Here is a 21,058-nt window from a genome sequence, read left to right as displayed (position 1 = left end):
CCTCTGAGAACATATATGGACGGCATGTGAATTTACTTAAACTAATGGAAGGGACGTTTAGATGATCTACAATCCATGACCTGCTCTTTTCAGTCAATTGTTTTTATATATATTCAAATAATCTTATTTCTCCTAAAAGCTTCTGACTAAGAAAACGTTCCTTATAAGTAAATAGAAGGGAAAAGCAAAAATATAGTATTTCTTGTTATCTCACTACGCAAATGTCATTGTGCACAAAGAACAATTTTGTACCCCGACCTTAAAATGAAATACCAACTTTCTGAAACCAATATAGGTGCCCACCTTTATTTCCAGGATGGCTTGTTACATTTAGTATTTCTAGAAGGCTTACTAGGATTCAGAATTTTATGGTTTAGATATATTTGAAAAGATTTATGTGAAAAATAAGAGATATTGGATCTAAAAGACTATGGTTCTTTATTTGATATGTTTAAATTAATGTACTAGAAAAATGATGTGTCTATGTAGCAGTAATATGTAGAAATGTAAAGACACTTTAGAATTTTAAAATATGAGTTATGAAATGTTATTGCTGTAGGGGATATTAGAGATCAAATAACCTTAATATATCATTTTATATTAATTATTCTATTCTGCATAAAAGGTTGAGTTAGTATGAATTATGCATGAAATTGTTTCATTTTTAGTTTTACAAATTCTGAGATTTGGGTCCTTGGGTTATAGTGCGTGATCTATTTGTTTAATCAAATGGTTTTCTCATTTAGTGAAAGAAATAGTAAATTTATTGTCTAATAGACTTAATATTTGAATTTCTTTTTTATGTGGCCCTACAAGTCCATAGAGAATGCAATTGAGCATTATCATTAGAAATTAGTGTACAGATAATAATATTCATTTTGATCCTCATGTGCTGATATTGCCTACTATTATAGCAAACAAAATTTGAGTTAAATATTTAATAATATGAATTTTTACATAGTAACAGACTATTATTAAGCATTCTGAGTGACAGTGCTGAATTACCAGGATGCCATTATCTTAAAGAACTCTTCTTCTGATACAGCCATTAGAGTTCATTAGAATAGCAGCAGTTAAAACAGAGGACTTGTCCAAAATCACACAGATAGTTAAATGGTATATTAAAGAAGAATATTCTCATTTCCATACACAGTGTTTTGTTTTGTTTTTTCCTGCAAATTTATTGTTTCTCTCATAGAAGGGATACTTTTTCAGCAAGGAATATTCATACATTTTCTTTATATCATGAGTGTGTTCAAGAGAATCACTCTACTTGTCCTAGAAGAGTTTACAGTTTAGTTTGCATATAAATTTGAAATGTATTGAAATGATTAAAGGTAAAATGTTTTTAAATGCAAATTAGCATAGTAAAAAGTGATGAGGTAAAAATGAGAAATCATGCAGGGTTAATCAATTACTTTGTGGAGAAGGAGAATTTTAACCTTTGAAAAGATGGTGATGAAAATGAATGAATGGATGTATTAGAAAAAATGACTCAGCTAAAAACACAAAGGGAGAAATGAGTGAATGCTACTTATAGGATAATAAAATCACTTCAGAAATAAGGATAATTATAATTACAATGGAGAATTAGAAAGCTGTTCAAAATTCTTTTTTATTTGGTGAATGGAAAATGCTAAATCACTAACTAAACCACTAGTTTTTTTGAGAGAAATAACTAACAATAAAAGCAGGTATGAAAAAGAGAATCTCAGCCTTAACAGATAGTGTCATTTAAAATATATATCTATCATTTGTATAGCAAATATGGAACTTGTCAAGATACATTTCTTAGCCTCTTTTACATGTAGATGTGTCCATGTGCTCACTTTGGGTCAGTGGTTTCCCTCTTCACCTTCTCATGGCCTGGAACGTGGATATAAAAACAAGTTCAGATGGAAGATATGAACAAGGACAGAACATCTGGGGGCAATAAAGCAAAGGAAAAGTTCTTGGATCCCTAAGTGCTTTTCTGCTGTTTATCCTCTCTACTAGTCCTGTGCAATTCACCTTTCTACTGTTTTGTGAGAGTAAACTCCCATGTCATTCAAGCCATTGAATTTGAGGTCTCTTATTCCAAAGCTATAGCTTACTAACACAGAAACTGGTACCTGGAAATGGGGTTTTACAGCAATAAAATTTAAACATGTGACATTGTATTGGTGTTTGGAGAACAGGCAGAAGAAAGGATATACCATAAGCAGGTAAACTTCTGACTCTTGTCTTGTGGAAAATATTTGTTGGACTATAATTGGTGGTCATTGGGAGGCACAATGAATATAAACCTTTGAACTTATACCCATAGGGGAAGAGCCTGGAAAAACACAGAATTCTGACTGTTCCTGGTTACTTTTAGTTCAGTTAAAAATATGCCAGTTTGCAAGCAGAGGTGGAACTGAGATTCTGCCTATGGTCTGTAATCTAAATTACTGAGAATCAGAAGACAGAGAGATGAAAAAGTCTATGTTTTCATCTTAAATAGTAAGTTTAGGTTATTACCACTCAGGGCCTTTAGCTGTCAGATAGGTCCTCCCAAATTAAAAAATGTTTAGGTTGCTACTCTCCCAACAAACCTATTGTTTCTTTTGGTGCCTACTCCTGCATTGAGGGAGACAGCAATGGGAAACTTACAGGTGCTGATAATGGTTGCCACTGGGTGCTGATGCAAAATATCAAAACTCTGATGGCTTTATAGAGGATCTTTATTTGGGTAGAAGCTTATAGTCACAAAGCCCCAAAGAGTCCAATTCATGGTTACTTAAGAGGTACTTTCTCACCCAAATTCTGCTGCCACGTGTTGATGCAAGATGGAGGGCAATGTCTGCAGCCTTCCTCTTTCCTCTTAAGGGTCGGTGGATCCAGTTTCTTCTGATCTCAGCTGTAGGTTGGCAAAAGATCCATCTCTCTTCCTCTGGGGCTTGTTTCTTCCTAGGCTCAGCTGCTCTGGTCTCTCCACAAGGTTAGCTGTAGACTACCATGCTCATCTTGCTTCCTGGGGCGGTGTCTATGGAGCACTCTCTCTTCCTGCATATTTGCTTCTGTGTTTTCCTTCTATGTGTCTTTTTCTGTGTAAGTGTTGTCCCCCAAGGGAGCAGGGATGCAAAGCCCTCCTGACAAAGCCAAATCAAAGCCCTGATATTAATTTGATCAAATAAAAGTGAAACCTCTGAACTTAATGCAATCAAATCATATCACAAGCCCAGAGGAACAGACCAGTTTACAATAAAAAATCAGTATTTCTTTTTGGAATTCATCAACATTACCAGACTGCCACACCCACTTTAATGGTATTAATCTATTCACTGAAAACAACGCAAAACAGACAGGCAAAAGCAAATGCAAAAAGGAGATGTAATAGGGGGAAAATTCATATGAGCGTTGAACATTTATTATCTGCAAAGAGAAGGTGTAACTCTGGCTGAGTTTTGTCTAAAAGCTTTTGATCAGACACAAATATTAAAGAACATAAATAAAATTTTGGTTTGCTCTGACAATCTAAAACCCATGTCCTGTATTTGAAACTTACATTTTTAAGCTGTGTTCTAGGACTATCTTCATCAGAATCATGTGAGGTACTTGTTAAAATGCAGATTATTGAGTCCCACCCAATAACTAATAAACAGATCTCTGTTGGTGGACTGCTAAAATGTTTTTAAAACCAAAATGCTAGTTGATATTTATGCACACAAAACTTGAGAACAATTTTTCTCATATTAAATATGAATTAATATTGAATATAGAAATATTTGTTTTATTTTTTGCAGGTCAATGACAAGCAGAAACTAAATGAATATATTTGATGGAATTGAAATAAAAAAGTTATTTTTAGATGCCTCCCTTTATCATTTTCTAGAAGTTTTATGGTCTTGGCTTTTATATTTAGGTCTTTGATCCATCTTGAGTTAATTTTTGTAAAAGGCATAAGATCATAATCCTCTCTCATTCTTTTGAATATGGATATCCAGTTCTTCCAGAACCATTAGTTAAAGTATTAAATTGTTTCATAAACTTTACACACAAATGTGAGCAATGAAAAAAAAAATAGACAAGTGGGACCTCCTCAAAAGTAAAAACTTTTGTGCTTCAAAGGATTTTGTCAAGAAAGTGAAAAGGCAGCCTACTCAATGGCAGAAAATATTTAGGAACCTTATCCAATAAGGGTCTAATATACTGTGTATACAAGGAAATCTTAAATCTTGAAAATAAAAAATATAACCGATTTTAAAAATGGGCAAGAGATTTGAATAGACACTTTCCAAAGAGGAAATACAAATGACTGAAAAGCACATGAAAAGATGTTCAACATCACTAGTTATTAAGGAAATGCAAGTCAAAAGTACAATGAGGTATCATCTTACAACTATTAGACTGGCAGCTATTAAATAAACAGAAAACTTCAAGTGTCAGAGAGGGATATAGATGAATTTGAACACTCATTCACTGCTGGTGGGATGGTGCAGTCACTGTGAAGGATAGTTTAGCAGTTCCTCAGGAAGCTAACGATAGAATTGCCATATGATCTAGCAATGCCACTACTAGGTACATACCCAGAAGAATTGAAAATGGAACATGAACAGATATATGCACACCAATGTTCACAGCAGCACCATTCACTACTGGCAAAAGTTGTAAGCAACCCAAGTGTTCATTAATGGGTAAATGGATAAACAAAATGTGGCATATGCATACAAAGGAATATTACTCAGCTGTTAGAAAAAATGAAGTGTTGACACATGTTACAACATGGATGAACTTCAAAGACCTTATGTTGAGTGAAGTAAGCAAGGCACTAAAAGGCAAATATTGCATGATCTCACTGATATGCAGTAGAGATATTGAGCAGACTCAGAGATAGAGTCTGGAAGATAGTTTACCAGAAGATAGAAAGGGTGTAAAGAGTTCAATCTGGGCAGAATCTATGGTAATGTGGATGAGGGTGGTTTGGTAGTGGATAGGGGTGATGGTGGTGCAGAGATTTGAGTGGGGTAGATGTTGCTGGAGTGTGAGGTTGAGTGAGGTTAGTGGTTGGTGGGTTGGGTTATCTACAGAACTGGGGTAGGACTGGAGGAAGGAAAAGGCAGACTTTGGGGAGGTTGAAGTCTGTGGTTGAGAATTCAATTGTGGGAATGTTCTTTCGGCACATATGGTGTGTGGGTCACTGGACAGGGTGTTGGTGGAGGGGGGATATGTGGGAAGGGTGTATATGAGGAATGCATCTATGGAATATGAATGTGTTCATTTTGTCACAGCATGTTATCTTAGTGGTGGAAAACCAAAAAATAAACAACAAAATATTAAATTCCCAACCAGGGTAGGCTTCTACATTCTCAAATAGAGAGTCAAGAATCCCTCAATTACATAGACAGTGCCTAATAAAAGACAATAGACCAATATGCCAAGCCCTCAATATTAATTTATGTATGTATGAACCCTATTCTTGTAAAATTGAATCTTCCCCAAATAATAACTATTACCTAATAGTTATCTCCTGAAAACCCCCTAGTTACTCAGTGTGGCCTCTCTCTAAGCCAAACTCAGCAAATAAATACTCTATCTTCTCCCTGGCATGGGATATGACTCCTGAGGATGAGCCTCCCTGGCACCAGGGAATTAATACCAAGCACCAACCAGTGATGCATTTGGAAAAAGATCTTAATCAAAAGGGGGAAACATTAAATATAAAAGAGATTTTATGGCTAAGAGAATTCAAAGTGAGTTGGGAGGTCATTCCAGAGGTTAAACTTATACATGTCTTAGGTAGCTCTTACTATCTGCCCCAGTAAACAAAGTCTTAAATAGGGGTGCTCCTGAGGACTCTAAAGCCATCTGGATACTATAGGCAATGCACACAATCCCTAGAAATCTGCACCCTGTCTGTGAGTCTTATCTTGGAATATATGACAATCTATTTCCCAATTGTAACAGAGCTAGACTCGTTTATAATTTCCCTACACATGGTCCTTCTACCCACCTTTTTTCAGCCTATAATTGGCAGTACACTCATTACATATATGTCTCAGAGACTTAAATTGTCCACATGTGCATATGCCAGTTGAGCCCTGAATCTCAGCAGAGTTGCAGCCAACATGTACACTTCAGTTTATCAGACTCACCCAGGACAATGAACAAAATGATGATGATGGACAACCCCCTCCCAAAAAACAGAGAGTATCTACATCTGCAAGCAAGACAGTCCCTTCCATCTGTCCCATATGATCTGAGTGCCCTCTCAATCTGAAACAGAATGGGCATCACCATTCCAAACTTCTCAAGGTTGAGGAATGAGCAAACATTATGGGGGAAAGCAACCTTGAATAAAGTAAACTTAATATTGCAGTAATGAAAGAACATGTATAATTATTACAAAGATAGTGGTTACAAGAGGTTCTGAGGGAAGGGGAAAGGAATAATAGGAGGAACATAGAACATTTTTAGGGCATTGAAATTACGGGTAAACCACAATGTAAACTATAGGCCTTGGTTAGTAGCAATGCTTCAATATTTATTTATCAATTGTAACAAATGTACCATACTATTGTAAGATGCTATTAATAGGGGAAGAGGTGGAAGGGGGAGTGAGTGAGTGGGGTATATGAGATTCCCCTAGACTTTTGATGTAACTTTTCCGTAATCTAAAACCTATTTAAAAATAAAGCTTATTATGTGAAAAAATGCTTATTTTCAAAATAACTGCACTTATACAGACTTATGGCTATGAACCTAAAGATTGTCTATCAACTGTTTGGCTATACAGTCATACCTTTGTACTAGACTACTTTGAAACATATCAAATTTGGTACTCGACATATTTTGACATGAAAATTTTGTCTCAATAGTCATTGTTTTGTACTTGACACATAAGCTAGAACTTGCCAGTGTTGGTTGCCTTGTGACTCACTACACTTTCCAGCCAAAACAAAGGGTCCATTAGTCACATGATAACTCCTGCCCTGTACACATCCCATTGTGGTCTTATCCTTAGTGTCTGTGGTCATTTTGTATATTTTTGTGGGTTTTTTTTCTTATCACGATCCTAAGAAAATGAACAGTGATAGAGCTAAGCAGAAAAGAAAATTTCTTCCCACCACCATTGAGCAAAAAAAAAAAAAAAGAAATAATAGGTAAATATGAGAGTGGTATTTGCATTACTGATCTTGGTAGGGAATATGGTATGCCTAAAACAACAGTCTCCACGATCATTAAGAATGAAGAAATGATATAAAAGGCTGGCGTTGCAAAATGAGTTAAAGCAGTAACAAAACAGCATTCCCAAATACTCAAGGAAGTTGGAAAGCTCTTATTAATTTTGGTAAAAGAAAAGCAGTTAGTGGGTGACTGTGTATTGGAAGTCATGGTATGTGAAGAAGGGAAAGTGTTGTATGCCGATCTTTCGAAAAACAAACTAGAACGGAGTGATGAGAGCATTGCAGTTCAAGGCCAGTCATGGCTGGTTAGATAATTTTAAAAAGAAGACTGGCATCGATAGTGTTGTGAGGCATGGTGAGGCAATGAGTGCTAATAAAAAGGCTACTAATGAATTCAGCCATGAATTTCAAGACTATGTAGCAGCTGAGGGTTTTATTCCCCCACCAAGTTTTTAACTGTAATGAGACTGGAGTTTTTTTCGGAAAAAATGCCAAGTAAGTCCTATCTCACAAAGAGGGGAAGGCATTACAAGGCCATAAACCAATGAAGGGTAGTCTCACTCTATTGTTGTGTATTGTTGTGTGGCAATACAAGTGGGGACTTAAAACTCAAGCCTCTACTAGTCTATCATAGTGAAAACCCCCAAGTTTTCAAGAAGCATAATGCCATAAAAAGCAAACTGCATGTGATGTGGAGGGCAAACAACAATGCTTGGGTCACAAGGCAATTTTTCACTGGTGGAAAATGAAGTGAAAAAATATTTGCTGAAAAAGATTTGTCTCTGAAAGCTTTCCTATTTTTGGACAATGGACCTGCCCACCTTCCAGGATTGGAGGATGACTTACTGGAGGAGTTAAGCTTCATCATTATCAGATTCCTGCCCCTCAACCCTACTCTTCTCATCCAGGCCATGGACCAGCAAATCATTTCAAACTTCAAAAAGTTGTATACCAAGGTGCTTTGGGATCACCTTTGACACCCAGTTGACCCTCAAAGAATTCTGGAAGAAGCATTTCAATATCCTATACTGCCTGGAACAAATTCTCTTATAGGACAATGAATTTAGCAGGGAAGCATTTGTGGCCAGAAGTTGTGACTCAGAGCGACTTCAAAGGATTTGAGGCTGACTCCAAGCCTGAAGGTACAGAGGGTACAGCTGTGCCGAATATTGTATCTTTGGGCTAATCCATGGGTCTGGAGGTCAATGCTGCTGATGTTGAAGAGTTAGTGGAGGAACATTGTGAAGAGCTCAGCACTGAGGAGCTGCAGGAACTACAGAAGAAGCAACAATAAGGTGGCTGAAGAGCTTTTTTCAGGTGAGTAAGAGGTAAGGGAAGATGTCCCCAGTTTCTAGATAAAAGAAATATGAGCAAAATGAGCAGAAGTTCAAAACTTTGTGGAGAAGTACCATCTGGACAAAGATCTGAGAAGCAGAAATGTGAATTTATTGAATGACCAATTTTACACTTTCAAGGAACTCTGAAAAGAAGACAGAAGTAGTCCTCTTTGGTTAAGTTTTCAGTGAAGGTGACAAAGAGTGTGTCAGAGCCTGTGGTGCAAGTTGGAAAAAAGGCAGAAAAGAGAAGAACACTTGAAGTGCAAGTGCCGATGTTTTATTGGAGGGGAACTCTCTTTCCAAGCAACACTCCATGTAACCTCTCCTACTCATCATTCTCCTCCCACCATTCCATTAGGCCATGGACTCTTCTCAGTACAGGTAAAGTGAAGTTTTTATTGTATTTAATCTAAGTATTTATTAATTTTTAGATTTATTTTTAATGTAAAGTAATGTTATACAACCCTATCTTCCTACATATTGTCTTAAAAATGTGCATTGTCTTTAGTTTGGGAACATATTAAATTTATTTACATTATTCCTTATGGGAAAAATTTGTTTTGAACTCATTTTTGGTACTCATCCTGCCTCCCAGAACCAATTAACTTCAAGTATGAAGGTACCACTGTATCTGCTTTTTCGGCAGTTAACTAAACAAATTAAATTCTGTCTTATTATTGCTCTTAGAAGAAAAATGTTGTGCCTTTTTACTTAAGTATAATATTTTGGCAAAACAGCTAAAAGTTCCAAAAATTTTGATGAGGGTGTATCAAAAGTATGTATAATTTGTACAGTCCTTCCTTATTAAAAAAAAACAATCTAGTCATAAAATCAATCAATTGGAAGAGATGCAAAAGGGTTATAAACGTGTCTTTCAAAAGCACAAGCAGCAAAAGAACTAATAGATAAATGGGACTTCCTCAAAATTAAAGACTTCTGCACCTCAAAGGAGTTTGTTAAGAAAGTAAAAAGGGAGCCTACACAGTGGGAGAAAATATTTGGCAACCATATATCTGATAAGAAACTTATAACTTGCATATATAAAGAACTCATATATCTTGAAAATAAAAAGATAAACAACCCATTTAAAAAATGGGAGAAAGATTTAAACAGACACTTCTCCAAAGAAGAAATACAAATGGCTAAAAAGCACATGAAAAAATGCTCCAAATCTCTAGCTATCAGGGAAATGCAAATCAAAACAACAATGAGATACCATCTTACTCCCATAAGATTGGCAGCTATAAAAAAAACAGAAGAATACAAATGCTGGAGAGGATGTGAAGAAAGGGGAACACTCATCCACTGCTGGTGGGAATGCAAAAGGATCCAACCATTCTGGAGGACAGTTTGGCGGTTTCTTAAAACGCTAACCATAGATTTGCCATATGATCCAGCAATACCACTGCTGGGTATATACCCAGCAGAACTGAAAACAAGGACACAAACCGATATATGTACACCAATGTTCATAGCAGCATTGTTCACTATCGCCAAAAGTTGGAATCAACCCAAATGCCCATCAACAGACGAGTGGATCAATAAAATGTGGTATATACACACAATGGAATACTACGCGGCTGTAAGAACAAATACACTACAAACACACGTGATAACATGGATGAATCTTGAGAATCTTATGTTGAGTGAAACAACCCAGGCATTGAAGGACAAATACTACATGACCTCAATGATATGAAATAAACAAGCTGCCTCAGAGAGCTAGAGACTGAATGATAGGCTTACAGGAAATCAGGGGGTGGAGGAAGGATGTGAGCCGACGTCTGCAGGGGTGGAATTTATGATGAGCTGGTGGTAAGTATGAACACAAAGAAGAGATAAAATGGGGGCAAGGGGCTGCCTTTGGGGGGGCTTTGTGGGTTTGAGGGGGGCTGGGGATGGGCAGATGAGTAATATTGCCCAATAAGTGGGGGGAGGGAGGGGTAGCATACGAACACAGGAGAGTGTCAGGTGTTGGTTGAGAGTAAAATGCTGAAAAAATCGTATCAAAATATAATTAAGAGGGTTACCTGTTTAGGATGCTCGGAAGGGATGGCCCGATGCGGGACGGGCTCCTGGGGAATGTCTGAATGCTCATTTTGCCAGAGTGGGTGATACCATTGGGTAGAGACCCAAGTAGTGAGAGTGGGGGTGGACCCACATCCTGGGGAGGACTAATGCCATCAAATAGAGGGAACTGTATCTCTCTGGAGAAAGGGTGGCTCCCAGGGCATTGGGGCAGCTGAGCAATTTAGGACCTGAACACTGTTGCAAGTATCTCTGGACGTGGCACCTCGGGAAACGGAGGTTGGCTGTCACTGTGGGCACCAAGGGGATGGGAAAATGGATGTTAAATGTGTGAAACCAACGTAAATGAGGGGTAAGAGAGGAGTTTCGTGAGAATACACAAGGAAGGATATAAAATATGTAATATTACATCATAAACATATAGGGGACGACAGAATGACAATGTAAACCATAATGTAAAACATAGGATAACTAAAAATGTTAGAAAACTGCGTGTCCTAAAGTATGCACCACAATGTAATCACAGATGTCACCTGGTTTGAAAGCTATTGTCTCAGACTATGTACATCACTTTAAGTAAATATGTTGTGAATAGGTTGTAAGAGTATCGCTGTGGAAGGGAAAAGGTTTTGTAATGGATGTGTGGGAATGCTGTATATTGCATACATGAATTGCTGTCGTCTAGGGCTCTTGTGAAGAGAAGGTCAATAATTAGGGGGAAAAGAAAAGGAAAAGAAAAAGATAGGATGTAGAATTTTCCCAAGTCAACACGTATTCTATATCTAACCTTTAAACCCATCGCTATATTCCATTTTGCTAGTAAGAGATCCTGACATGATATTGGGGCTTCAATATTCAGAAAGTTCTGGATCCCAGAGTGGTCCAACAATGGCAGTGGAGAAATACTGGCATGGGATACTATTGACAGGGGATAAATGGCTGACGGGAGCTATACAGGGCATATGTCCAGGGTGCATGGTAATGTTTGGATATACTCATAGTGGCAAAAATTAAAAACTAAAGCGGGGGGGGTACTGGGTCCCTGGCCGGGGGTGCTGTGCCGTGGTCCCTAGGGGAGCAGCGGCAGCCCCCCAAGTGCAGCGGCAAGGACCGAGAAGGAATGAAGGTCCAACAGTAAGCCCCTGATACTAATGACTATGCTTGTGAGCCTACAGGCCTGAAATAAGAACAAGGCCTAGAGCAGCACTGTGCCTGGGAATCTCCTCCTGACAGCCTTCATGTTACTCAAATGTGGCCAGTCTCGAAGCCTAACTCAGCATCTAAATGCAATGCCTTCCCCCCAGCGTGGGACATGACACCCGGGGATGAGCCTCCCTGGCACCGAGGGATCACTATCAACTAACAACTGATAATGCAACTGGAAAATGACCTTGAATTGAAGGTTCGATGCGGATCAGTAGAATATCCCTGTCTACATAGAATAATATGACTTTAAAATGCTGTTTGACCTACTGTAAGGGGGAAATAGAAAGGAGAAATGAGTTTATATGGCTATGAGTCTCTAAAAAAAAAAAAGAGTCTGGAGGCTGTCAGAAGGATTTCCCTTATGCACAACTGAGCAGAGTCTAAGAGACAGATAAAGTAGATACAATCCCCAGGTATTGGTTCCTTTGAGGGCTAAAGGGACCCACGGGTTCTACGGTCATGGCAGATAGGGTTCACTGCCATGTCAGATGGCCCTTCTATGGAGCTGGTGTTTCTGAGTGATGAAACTGGACCCAGAGGGGATCTCTTTTCATAAGACTATCATGCTACTTTACTGGAATTGTAGTTGGTATTGGGGTTTAAGATATATTTAGGGGATTGAATCTTTTTACTGACAATATGATAGCCAGGCCCTGAGCCTCAACAGACTCCAGCTCCTACAATCTGAATTATTGGACTCACCTCACTCAGCTAAGATGGAGTTGAAGAAGGGCAACCACCACACCATGGAGCCTAGAGGGCCTACAACTGAAAGCAGGAGGATTGCATCCAGTAACCATGTGGAATCTGAGCCTCCTCTTGACATAGAGTTGCAACGGACACAAACAATCCAAGGACCTCAGAGAAAAGGTGGCAATGGAGTGGGAAAAGTGGACATGGTGGCTGTTGGGTATGGGGAATGGCAGGAAGAGATGAGATGTGGAGGTGCCTTTGGGACTTGGAGTTGCCCTGGATGGTGCTTCAGGGGCAATCACCGGACATTGTAAATCCTCCCAGGGCCCACTGGATGGAATGGGGGAGAGTGTGGGCCATGATGTGGACCAATGACCATGAGGTGCAGAGATACCCAGAGATGTACTTACCAAATGCAATGGATGTGTCATGATGATGGGAGTGAGTGTTGCTGGGGGGGGGGGGGGGAGGGGTGCGGTGGGGGTGGTGGGGTCGAATGGGACCTCATATTTTTTAATGTAATATTTTTACAAAATCAATAAAAAAAAATCAAAAAAAAAAAAAGAAAGGCTTAACTTCTTTTTCCTTAAGCTTCAAATAATGATGTGAAAGTTAACCACTATGGCCTTAATAAATGTTGACTCAGGACCATTTTTGTTAAATGCAGAGTTTCTTTGAGGTCAAATAGTACATTATACCAAGAAAGAGGTAAATTACAAAATAACATAGAAACAAAACATGTGTTTGAAGAATTGATATTAGAAATGGTAAACACAGAAATAATCTTTGCTATTAGCACTCTATACATCTTCCCTTATAATTTCCACCTGAGCTTGTTTTTAATTGCATTAGCATACCTTGTGCAATATGTTTATTAACCTACATAATTAGCTCACTTACTAAATCAAATATTACTTGAGATCAAAATATAATGTTTTATACCAAAGACTGTATCATTACAATTAAATATTAAAAGGATATTCAGGTCATTTCCTTTGTGAAAATAACATATGGCAGCTATAGCATACACTAATAATATCAAGATAATGGCTATATATTTAGATCAAGTCTGCATCTCCAAGTTTGGTTTAATTGCCACTCTCATCCCAGAGATCATTTTAAAAAATCATTGTTATTTTAAGATATTTCTGATTTTAACCAAATTAAATTTAAAATTTTAATGCATTTTAGTGTTAAAAATAATAGCTGAAAAGTTATCTGAATCACCATATTTTTAATATGTATTTATATTTACCTCATGTACATATATTAATGGAAAATTTTACTGTACAGCCAAAATTTATTTTTATTTAAAGTTGTCATCATTCCTACATTTTTAAAATACAAAATTACTATATTTAATAAGGGAATTAAATTTTATCTGTGACAATGGCAGCACCCTACTGTTTTGAAGACTTTTTTGAGCAATTTCACATAATTTCAAGATCTGAACATTCAAAGTACTCAAAAAGGTTCCTGTGAAAAAAGCAAGTAACTTACATTAACTTTATAAACACATAGAAAATAAGCATATATATGCTCATAAGCAAATATATGACAGCTATCACCAGTGGACAGTATATGTTTCTATGGAAATGAGTGCAGTAATGATTTCCCTTTCTTTCAGAAAATACAGCAGAAGAAATAGCAGTGCCTCATCAATTAACAAAGGGGGAGGGAGGTAGTGGGGATATCAAAGGAAAAAGTGCACCGCACAATATGAAATAGGCAAGGATGACATTATTCAGGTGCTGCTATAGCATGGAAGGAGAAATAGAACTCAATTCCATGAAAGCTTTTTTAAGGACTGGGAGGTTGCAGGATAAGCACTGGCAGATGGGAAGGGGTTCTGATCCCTCAGAAGAATAAGTGGCTTACTGAGATTGCAATTAGGACCACTTGGTCCAGAGTGTTTTTCTTTGTGATACTTAGGTCACCTGGAATCTGTAAGGACTAGAGGGAAGGTGAAGGGATAAGCAACTACCTACTTAGGAGGCTTTCAGGCACCTAGATTGTTTAAAGGCCAGGATAGCAGGGAAGTCAGGGACCTGGAGTCAGGGAAAACCTTCTACAGTTTAGTCAAGCTAAAATTTAAGGTAGTCTTGATAAGGGAGAAAATTTTCACTTTATGGCCAAAAGCTATTTTTACTTAAATTGATTGTTTCAGTTTTCTAGGCTGCTCAAAGAAGATACTATGAAATGGGTTGGTTTCAACAATGAGAAGTTCCTAGCTTAGTTTGAGTCATTGAAAATGTCCAAATCAAGTCATCATCAAGGTGATGCATTCTTTCAGAAGATCAACTGCCGGCAATCCTTGAGATCTTCTGCAATATGGTAAGAAGATACACGGTGATATCTTCAGATCTCACTTCTCTTCCATGTTTTGTTGCTTTCAGTTTCTTGCTATCATGGCTTTATCTCTCCCTCTCTTTATCCATTCCATTCATAAAGGACTTCAGTAATAGCATTAAGACCCATCCTGAATGAGGTGGGTCACCCCTTACCTGTCTGTAGTAGCCTCCTCAAATGTTCTACTTACAAGGGGTTTGCATCCACAGGAATAGATTAGATTTAAGCAAATGTTTTTCTAGGATACATACAGTTTCAAACCACTACACTCATTCTCTTGGCCCCCAAAAAAGACACATTCTTTCCATATGAAAAATGCATTCTTTCCATCACAATATCCCAAAAGCATTAAATCATTTCAGTAACAATGATTAGTACAAAGTCTAATCAAAATTGGTTATAGGTGTGGCCTATCCTGGGGCACAATTCCCCTCCATCAATGGACTTGTGAAACCTAGAGAAGTTATCTGCTCCCAGTATATAATGGAGGGCAGTCATAGGATAAACATTCCCATTCCCTTCACATAGGGAGAAACTGGTAAGAAAACAGAGGTCACAGATCCCAAACAACTCTGAAACGCTGTAGAGCATACACCATTATATTTCAAGTCTGAGAATCATGTATGGAATTATGTTTTGTCTTCTTCCAGGCCTGATGGAGTGGCAACCCCATCCATTCCAGGTGCTTGTGCTATGGTCATATTTTCCCTGAGGTCTCTGCCTTCTTGAAGCTTTGGAGTGATAGCCAGACTCTCTGCAGTTGCCTGGGCATAGGCTCAACCCTCTCAGAACACTGGGGTGGCAGCCAGATTCTCTACAATTCTCAGGGAAAAACCTCCAACCTCTGAGAGAATTCTGGGATGTAGCAGTCATCCTGAACAACAGGGTGGAAGGACCATCCTCTCCAAGTACCAGGACATACTCACCCTTTTCACATACTCTCTTGACCCAGAAGACATTTTCAGTCTAGACCTCAGCTTCCATGGTCTTTCACTTGAAGTGATTTTTCCTTCAGTCTCTCCCTTTTCCATCCCTTTTATTCCATGCTGGCAGTTTCCATTCATATAGATCTTGCAAAAAATAAAAACTTGTTAGTTTTGCATGTAGATGTAGAACACAGGGGTCCAAACCATCAGACAAAAGAACTTCCCACAGATCCTTCCAGGCTAACTGTATTTCCGATCTTAACTTGGACTGAAATGGCTGAATGCACTCATGTTCAGTTAAACTCTCACATGGAGCTCTATTCTCTGGGGATTCACTTTCCAAAGCTCAGAATTTTCCCAGTCATCAGTTTCTGGTTTCTTTGTGCCCAAAACTTTAGTTGTCAGCTTATTCCTTTCCTCTCACATTCTACTATTAGCTGAAAAGAGAAATCAGATTGTATTTTCCACATTAACTTGGTTATCTCCTTAGGTAAATATCCAAATTCATTGCTTTCAAATTCTGCCTTTGATGACATCAGAACTCAATTTTGCTAGGTTCTCTGTCTCTTTAAAACAAGCGTTACCTTTCCCCACTTTCCAATAACATTTACCATTTCTGTCTAAGATCTCACTAGAAGTACCAACAGTCTCTTAAAAGAAATATAGGATTTTTCTATCAAGCACCTCACTATTCTTCTATCCTCTACCCATTATCCAATTCCAAAGCTGTTTCCATATTTTGGCATTGCAATAGTAGCACACCAATATCCTGGTACCAAAATCTGTCTTAGTTTCCAAGCCTGCTCAAAGCAAATACCATGAAATGGGGCAGCAGGTTAAACAATGGGAATTTATTCTCTCTTGGTTTTGAGGTCAGAAAAATGCTCTAATCAAGGCTTCACCAAGGGGATGCTTTCTTCCCCAAAATCAACTGCTGGTGATACTTTGCTACCCTGCCCAAAGGCAAGGTACATGGTGGCATCTGCTTGAATTTCCCTTCTCTTCTGGATTTTGTTGTTTTCAGCATCTTGCTTCCATAGCTTTCTCTCTCCCTCTCTGTATTCATTCCACTTATAAAGGAATATAATAATAACAATAAGAACTAGCCTGAATGAGGTGGGTCACACCTTAATTGAAGTATCTTCATCAAAAGGTCCTTCTTATGATGGTTCCACACTCACAGGTATGAGTTGGATTTAAGAGTATGTTTTGCTGGGGTACATACAGTTTCAAACCACTGCATCATCAATTTCTATAGTTTTAAAAAAATAATATTATTAAATGTGGGAATTAAATGTAAAAGAATTAATAATAACCTCTTTTAAAAATTTGAAATGGACTTAAAGTGCTTTTCAATGGCACATATCCCTGGCAGAGTGCATAAAAGTTCCTAACACCCTTTTTTCCTACTCTCCAAACTAAGTTTTTAGATTAAAAATTATTTTTAAATAATTTCTTGGAAAAGCAATTCATTTTTATCTATCAGATTTACAAAAATAAGCATTTTCATCATTTAATTATTTATATGTATCAAAATGTGATATCCTTCTATAGTCCTTACATTGTTGTAAAGTTAAAATCTTAATAGATGCTTCAGAATTACCTCATATGATTTATAAAGTATGGCTTTTAAATTTGAAATATTATGAACTCAGAACTATTCACCTTTACAAATTAATCTATTGAAGCTATTTTCTGTGGGTTTCAATATCTAAAATAATATAACGTAGTTATATTAAATACATTTTGCTTTTGGATTTAATTCACTGTTTCTAAAATATCTGTTACTCAATTGTTTTAATTAGTCAGCCACAGGGATGCTGATGCAAAGTATTAGAAATCTGCTGACTTTTCTAAAAGGTATTTGTTTGGAGTAAATCTTACAGTTACAAGGCCCTGAAGAATCTAAATCAAGGTTACTCCCTTACCAAACTCTGTTGCCATGTGTTGAAGCAAGATGGCAGGAGGCATCTGCAAGGATTGTTTCCTCTTCCCTCTTAAGGCACCATGGGTTCAGCTTCTTTCAGATGTAGGTTGGCATAGGATTCATCTCTCTTCCCAGGGGGCCTCATTTCTTTCTGGGCTCTTGCTGTATTCTCTTCGCAAGGTCAGCTGTAAACTATCAAGCAAATGGCTCATCTCTCATCCTGGGGCCTCGGCCATCTCTCTGGAGCTGTCTCTCTTCCTCTGTGTATCTTCTCTGTGTATCTACTTTTGTGAGTGTCTGTATATATCATAGTCCACAAAGGGGGCATGGACTCAAATTGAATTGCCCTAATGATATGATTGAATCCAAGTCCTAATCTTAACATAATTTAATCAAACTCATCTCAACTGAATCTAATACAATCAAAAGGTATACTGCCCAGAGGAACAGACCAGTTTACAAAATAATCAAATATCTCTTTTTGGAATTCATAATCAATCTGCGATACCAAGTTCATAAGGACTTCTTTTATTCTTATACTAGGATAAAAATACACAAAAAAAATTTAGGAAGACCTAGTATAATTTGAAGCCCTTGGCTAATTTGATTGCTCTAACATCTTCAGAAAAAGTATAGAATTGACAAATGGAAGAGCTTTCCATTATTTCAAGCATTTCAAAGCAATGATACACGTGTAAAACATTAAAATGTTGTTATCCTAAATATCTTTTTCAAAGTAAAATGTTTCCACCACATGGATTTTCATTATCTAAATGTTTCAATTGCATGTGAAAATGTTGACACATTTCAAATATAGGTGTTGCTCTATTTAAGAAAGCAAGATGGTAACATGGAATATTTGACATGTCTGGCTGGCTCATCCCTGCAGTCTTGGTATAATAGGAACTTCTCTGATCATTTACAGTTGTTCTTTCATAAATGAGTTTGGTTGGCCATTGGCATGCAGTTACTAACCATAGTCCTATTCCTTGCCTGGACTAGGGGCAAAGTAACTCCTATATTCGTTGCAAGTCCTATATCCTGGACATGTAAGTGCATTTGTCCAATGTGTTCAATCAGCCTCTTCATAGATCTGAAGACTGGCCCACTTCAAGTTTTCTAAGGAGATAGAAAAAGCAGTGAGATCAACATTAACAACAGGTCCATTACCCAGTTCCTTATTAAAATGTGCATTGTTGTTCCTGAATTCTGCTTCACTTGTTCATTAAAATCCATGCTATTCTCAGCCCTTAGCAATGATCTTAATTTACAGTTATTGGTTTCCTAGTGTTGTTAATCTTTACTATAACTGAGTGACATAGTAATACAGATTCTCATTCTACTTTGTGTAATTTTCTCCAAAGAGTATAATTTATAAAGAGCATTTGAAATAGCAGTATACATTTCAAAAGACATAAGTAACTTTAAGATTATTTATTTAAAATGAGGATCAATTCCAACCCCAAATTATTTTTTAAAAATTTTATTTCACTTTATTGAGGGATTTTCTTTCCCGAAAACATTGGGCTTCTACACCAACTTCTGCCAAACACAATAATTGAGAAAATAAAACCCTAGTGAAAGATAGTACTGTTGGAAGTAAAATATTTGGGTCCAAAGCATGCAATCATGTGAGAAAGCATTACTGAAAGTGGATGCAAAGTGTAAAGTAAGATAATCATAATGAGAAAAATGGGTGGAAATGTTTGGAATCTCAGGCCAAAAAAACAAAAACAAAAAAATAATTAAAATATCTCAAAATACTGTTCTTTTTGTCCCAGGAAGAAATTTGACCTATTAAAAAATCTAGACATTTAATCCTGGTTTTTGACAGCAAATGCACATATTTTAAATTTTATTTTCTGAGAGATAATTTGACAGAATTGGCTGTGTATGCATTCTGGGTAACCTACCATTAAAAAATGTAGTATAGCATCCACTAACATTTTTAATTGACTTTAATGGATGACTTGCTAGTATTATTTTTCCACAAATTAAAGCATATATATAATAGACGGTCTGTCTCAATTTTCAGTTGCTATTTGTGTAATTTCAGAAATGCAGTGGTAATCTTAGATAAGAGAAGTTAAACACATTTACAAGCCTGAGGCAGTTAGAGCATTTGCACTCTCCAAGTTTCCACCACTTGTACTGCCAAACAGATTCTAAAGATATGGACTGGCACAGATGAGATGGTCTTGATACAGAAATATTTTGAGAGGAGAAATAGAATTGAATTTAGCAACTTAAAGAAAAAATAGGTTCAACATTATAATATTCACCTCATTTCTTCCCATAAGGCCCATATTTTAGGAAAACTTGAAGAGATTGAAAGACAAATTTCCAATTTTCATGGAAGACGTCTCTCTAACATTTCTGTGGTTCAGAACAAAAGTACAAATGGAGGCCAACAAAACATGTTTAAATATTTTAAAAGTTTAAATCAGGCTGAAAAAAGTTAAACAAATATTCTCTCTGCCCTCATTGACACATATACCCTCAGAATATTTTGAAAGACCAGCTTTGGATTTAGAATTATCAGTATCCTTGGAGTTCTGTGCCAGAGTCTGGTCATTCAGGAAGTGGCATCCTGGGTCTCAACTACAACATATTTATCCTCCACCTACTTTCTCAACTCATTATCACCAACCTCTCTTAGTCACCAACCATGAAATGTATCACGATATCATGCAACTTTAGGTCTCAAGTTCAAACTCTATCTTCACTTTCTGCAAATAGCCATGAGACAACTCTTGGATTTAGGTGTGTGCACACCACTAAATGGTCCCTTTGGAAGTTTGGTTGCAGTGGGGAGACCTACATAGGTCCTAGAGTCAGGTTCAGTACCATTTCGGCATGGAATTGTGGGGTCATATGTACACAGAGTGAGGTCTAGTAGGCAGGTGAGAGGGTCCAAGTGAGCACAAGTTCACTGGAAACTTCCCTCTGGTAGAGACACAGTTGGAAGGGGCCAGGAGAAGATCCTTTAAAGTGAGAATACAGGTGGGAATCGACCTCATTCAAGATATTTGCATCTTGTTTATATTTGGACATTGTTGAAGAGATCACTTTTTATCTTTCTTTTTAAGTGCAGGAAATAATTGTGCCGCATACTTAAAATGCAGACTTTTAGCTTTTGCTTATCAAAAATGTACCTTATTTTAATTCAGCATTTTTCTGCATTACTCTGCATCTGAAATTCCAATGAGAATTCCATCCATGCAGTTCCATCTGCTCTACAAGACTGGCTTTACCAGTGCTATATATTTGAAGGTGGTGGTGATAATTGATTGAAATTTGAAATTCCACACTTACTAGATGTGTGACCTTGTACAAGTTTCTCAAACTTGCAATGTCTCATTTAATCATTTCTGGAATGATAGTAATAATTGTTATTATTATTATATTTTTATTATAATACATACATATTATATAGGATTGTTGTGA

At 37.2% G+C, this 21,058-nt stretch overlaps 1 pseudogene; it reads left to right on the top strand.

The window, feature by feature from the left end:
- Window positions 1–8,202: 8,202 nt before the first annotated feature.
- The window catches only part of LOC101433455 (ribosome biogenesis protein NSA2 homolog pseudogene), a 75,829-nt pseudogene continuing 62,973 nt past the window's right edge, over window positions 8,203–21,058 (top strand).

The sequence above is a fragment of the Dasypus novemcinctus genome, chromosome 12, assembly GCF_030445035.2.
Source record: "Dasypus novemcinctus isolate mDasNov1 chromosome 12, mDasNov1.1.hap2, whole genome shotgun sequence".
NCBI classification, from domain to species: Eukaryota; Metazoa; Chordata; class Mammalia; order Cingulata; family Dasypodidae; genus Dasypus; species Dasypus novemcinctus.
This window is presented reverse-complemented; position numbering and strand designations above follow the sequence as displayed.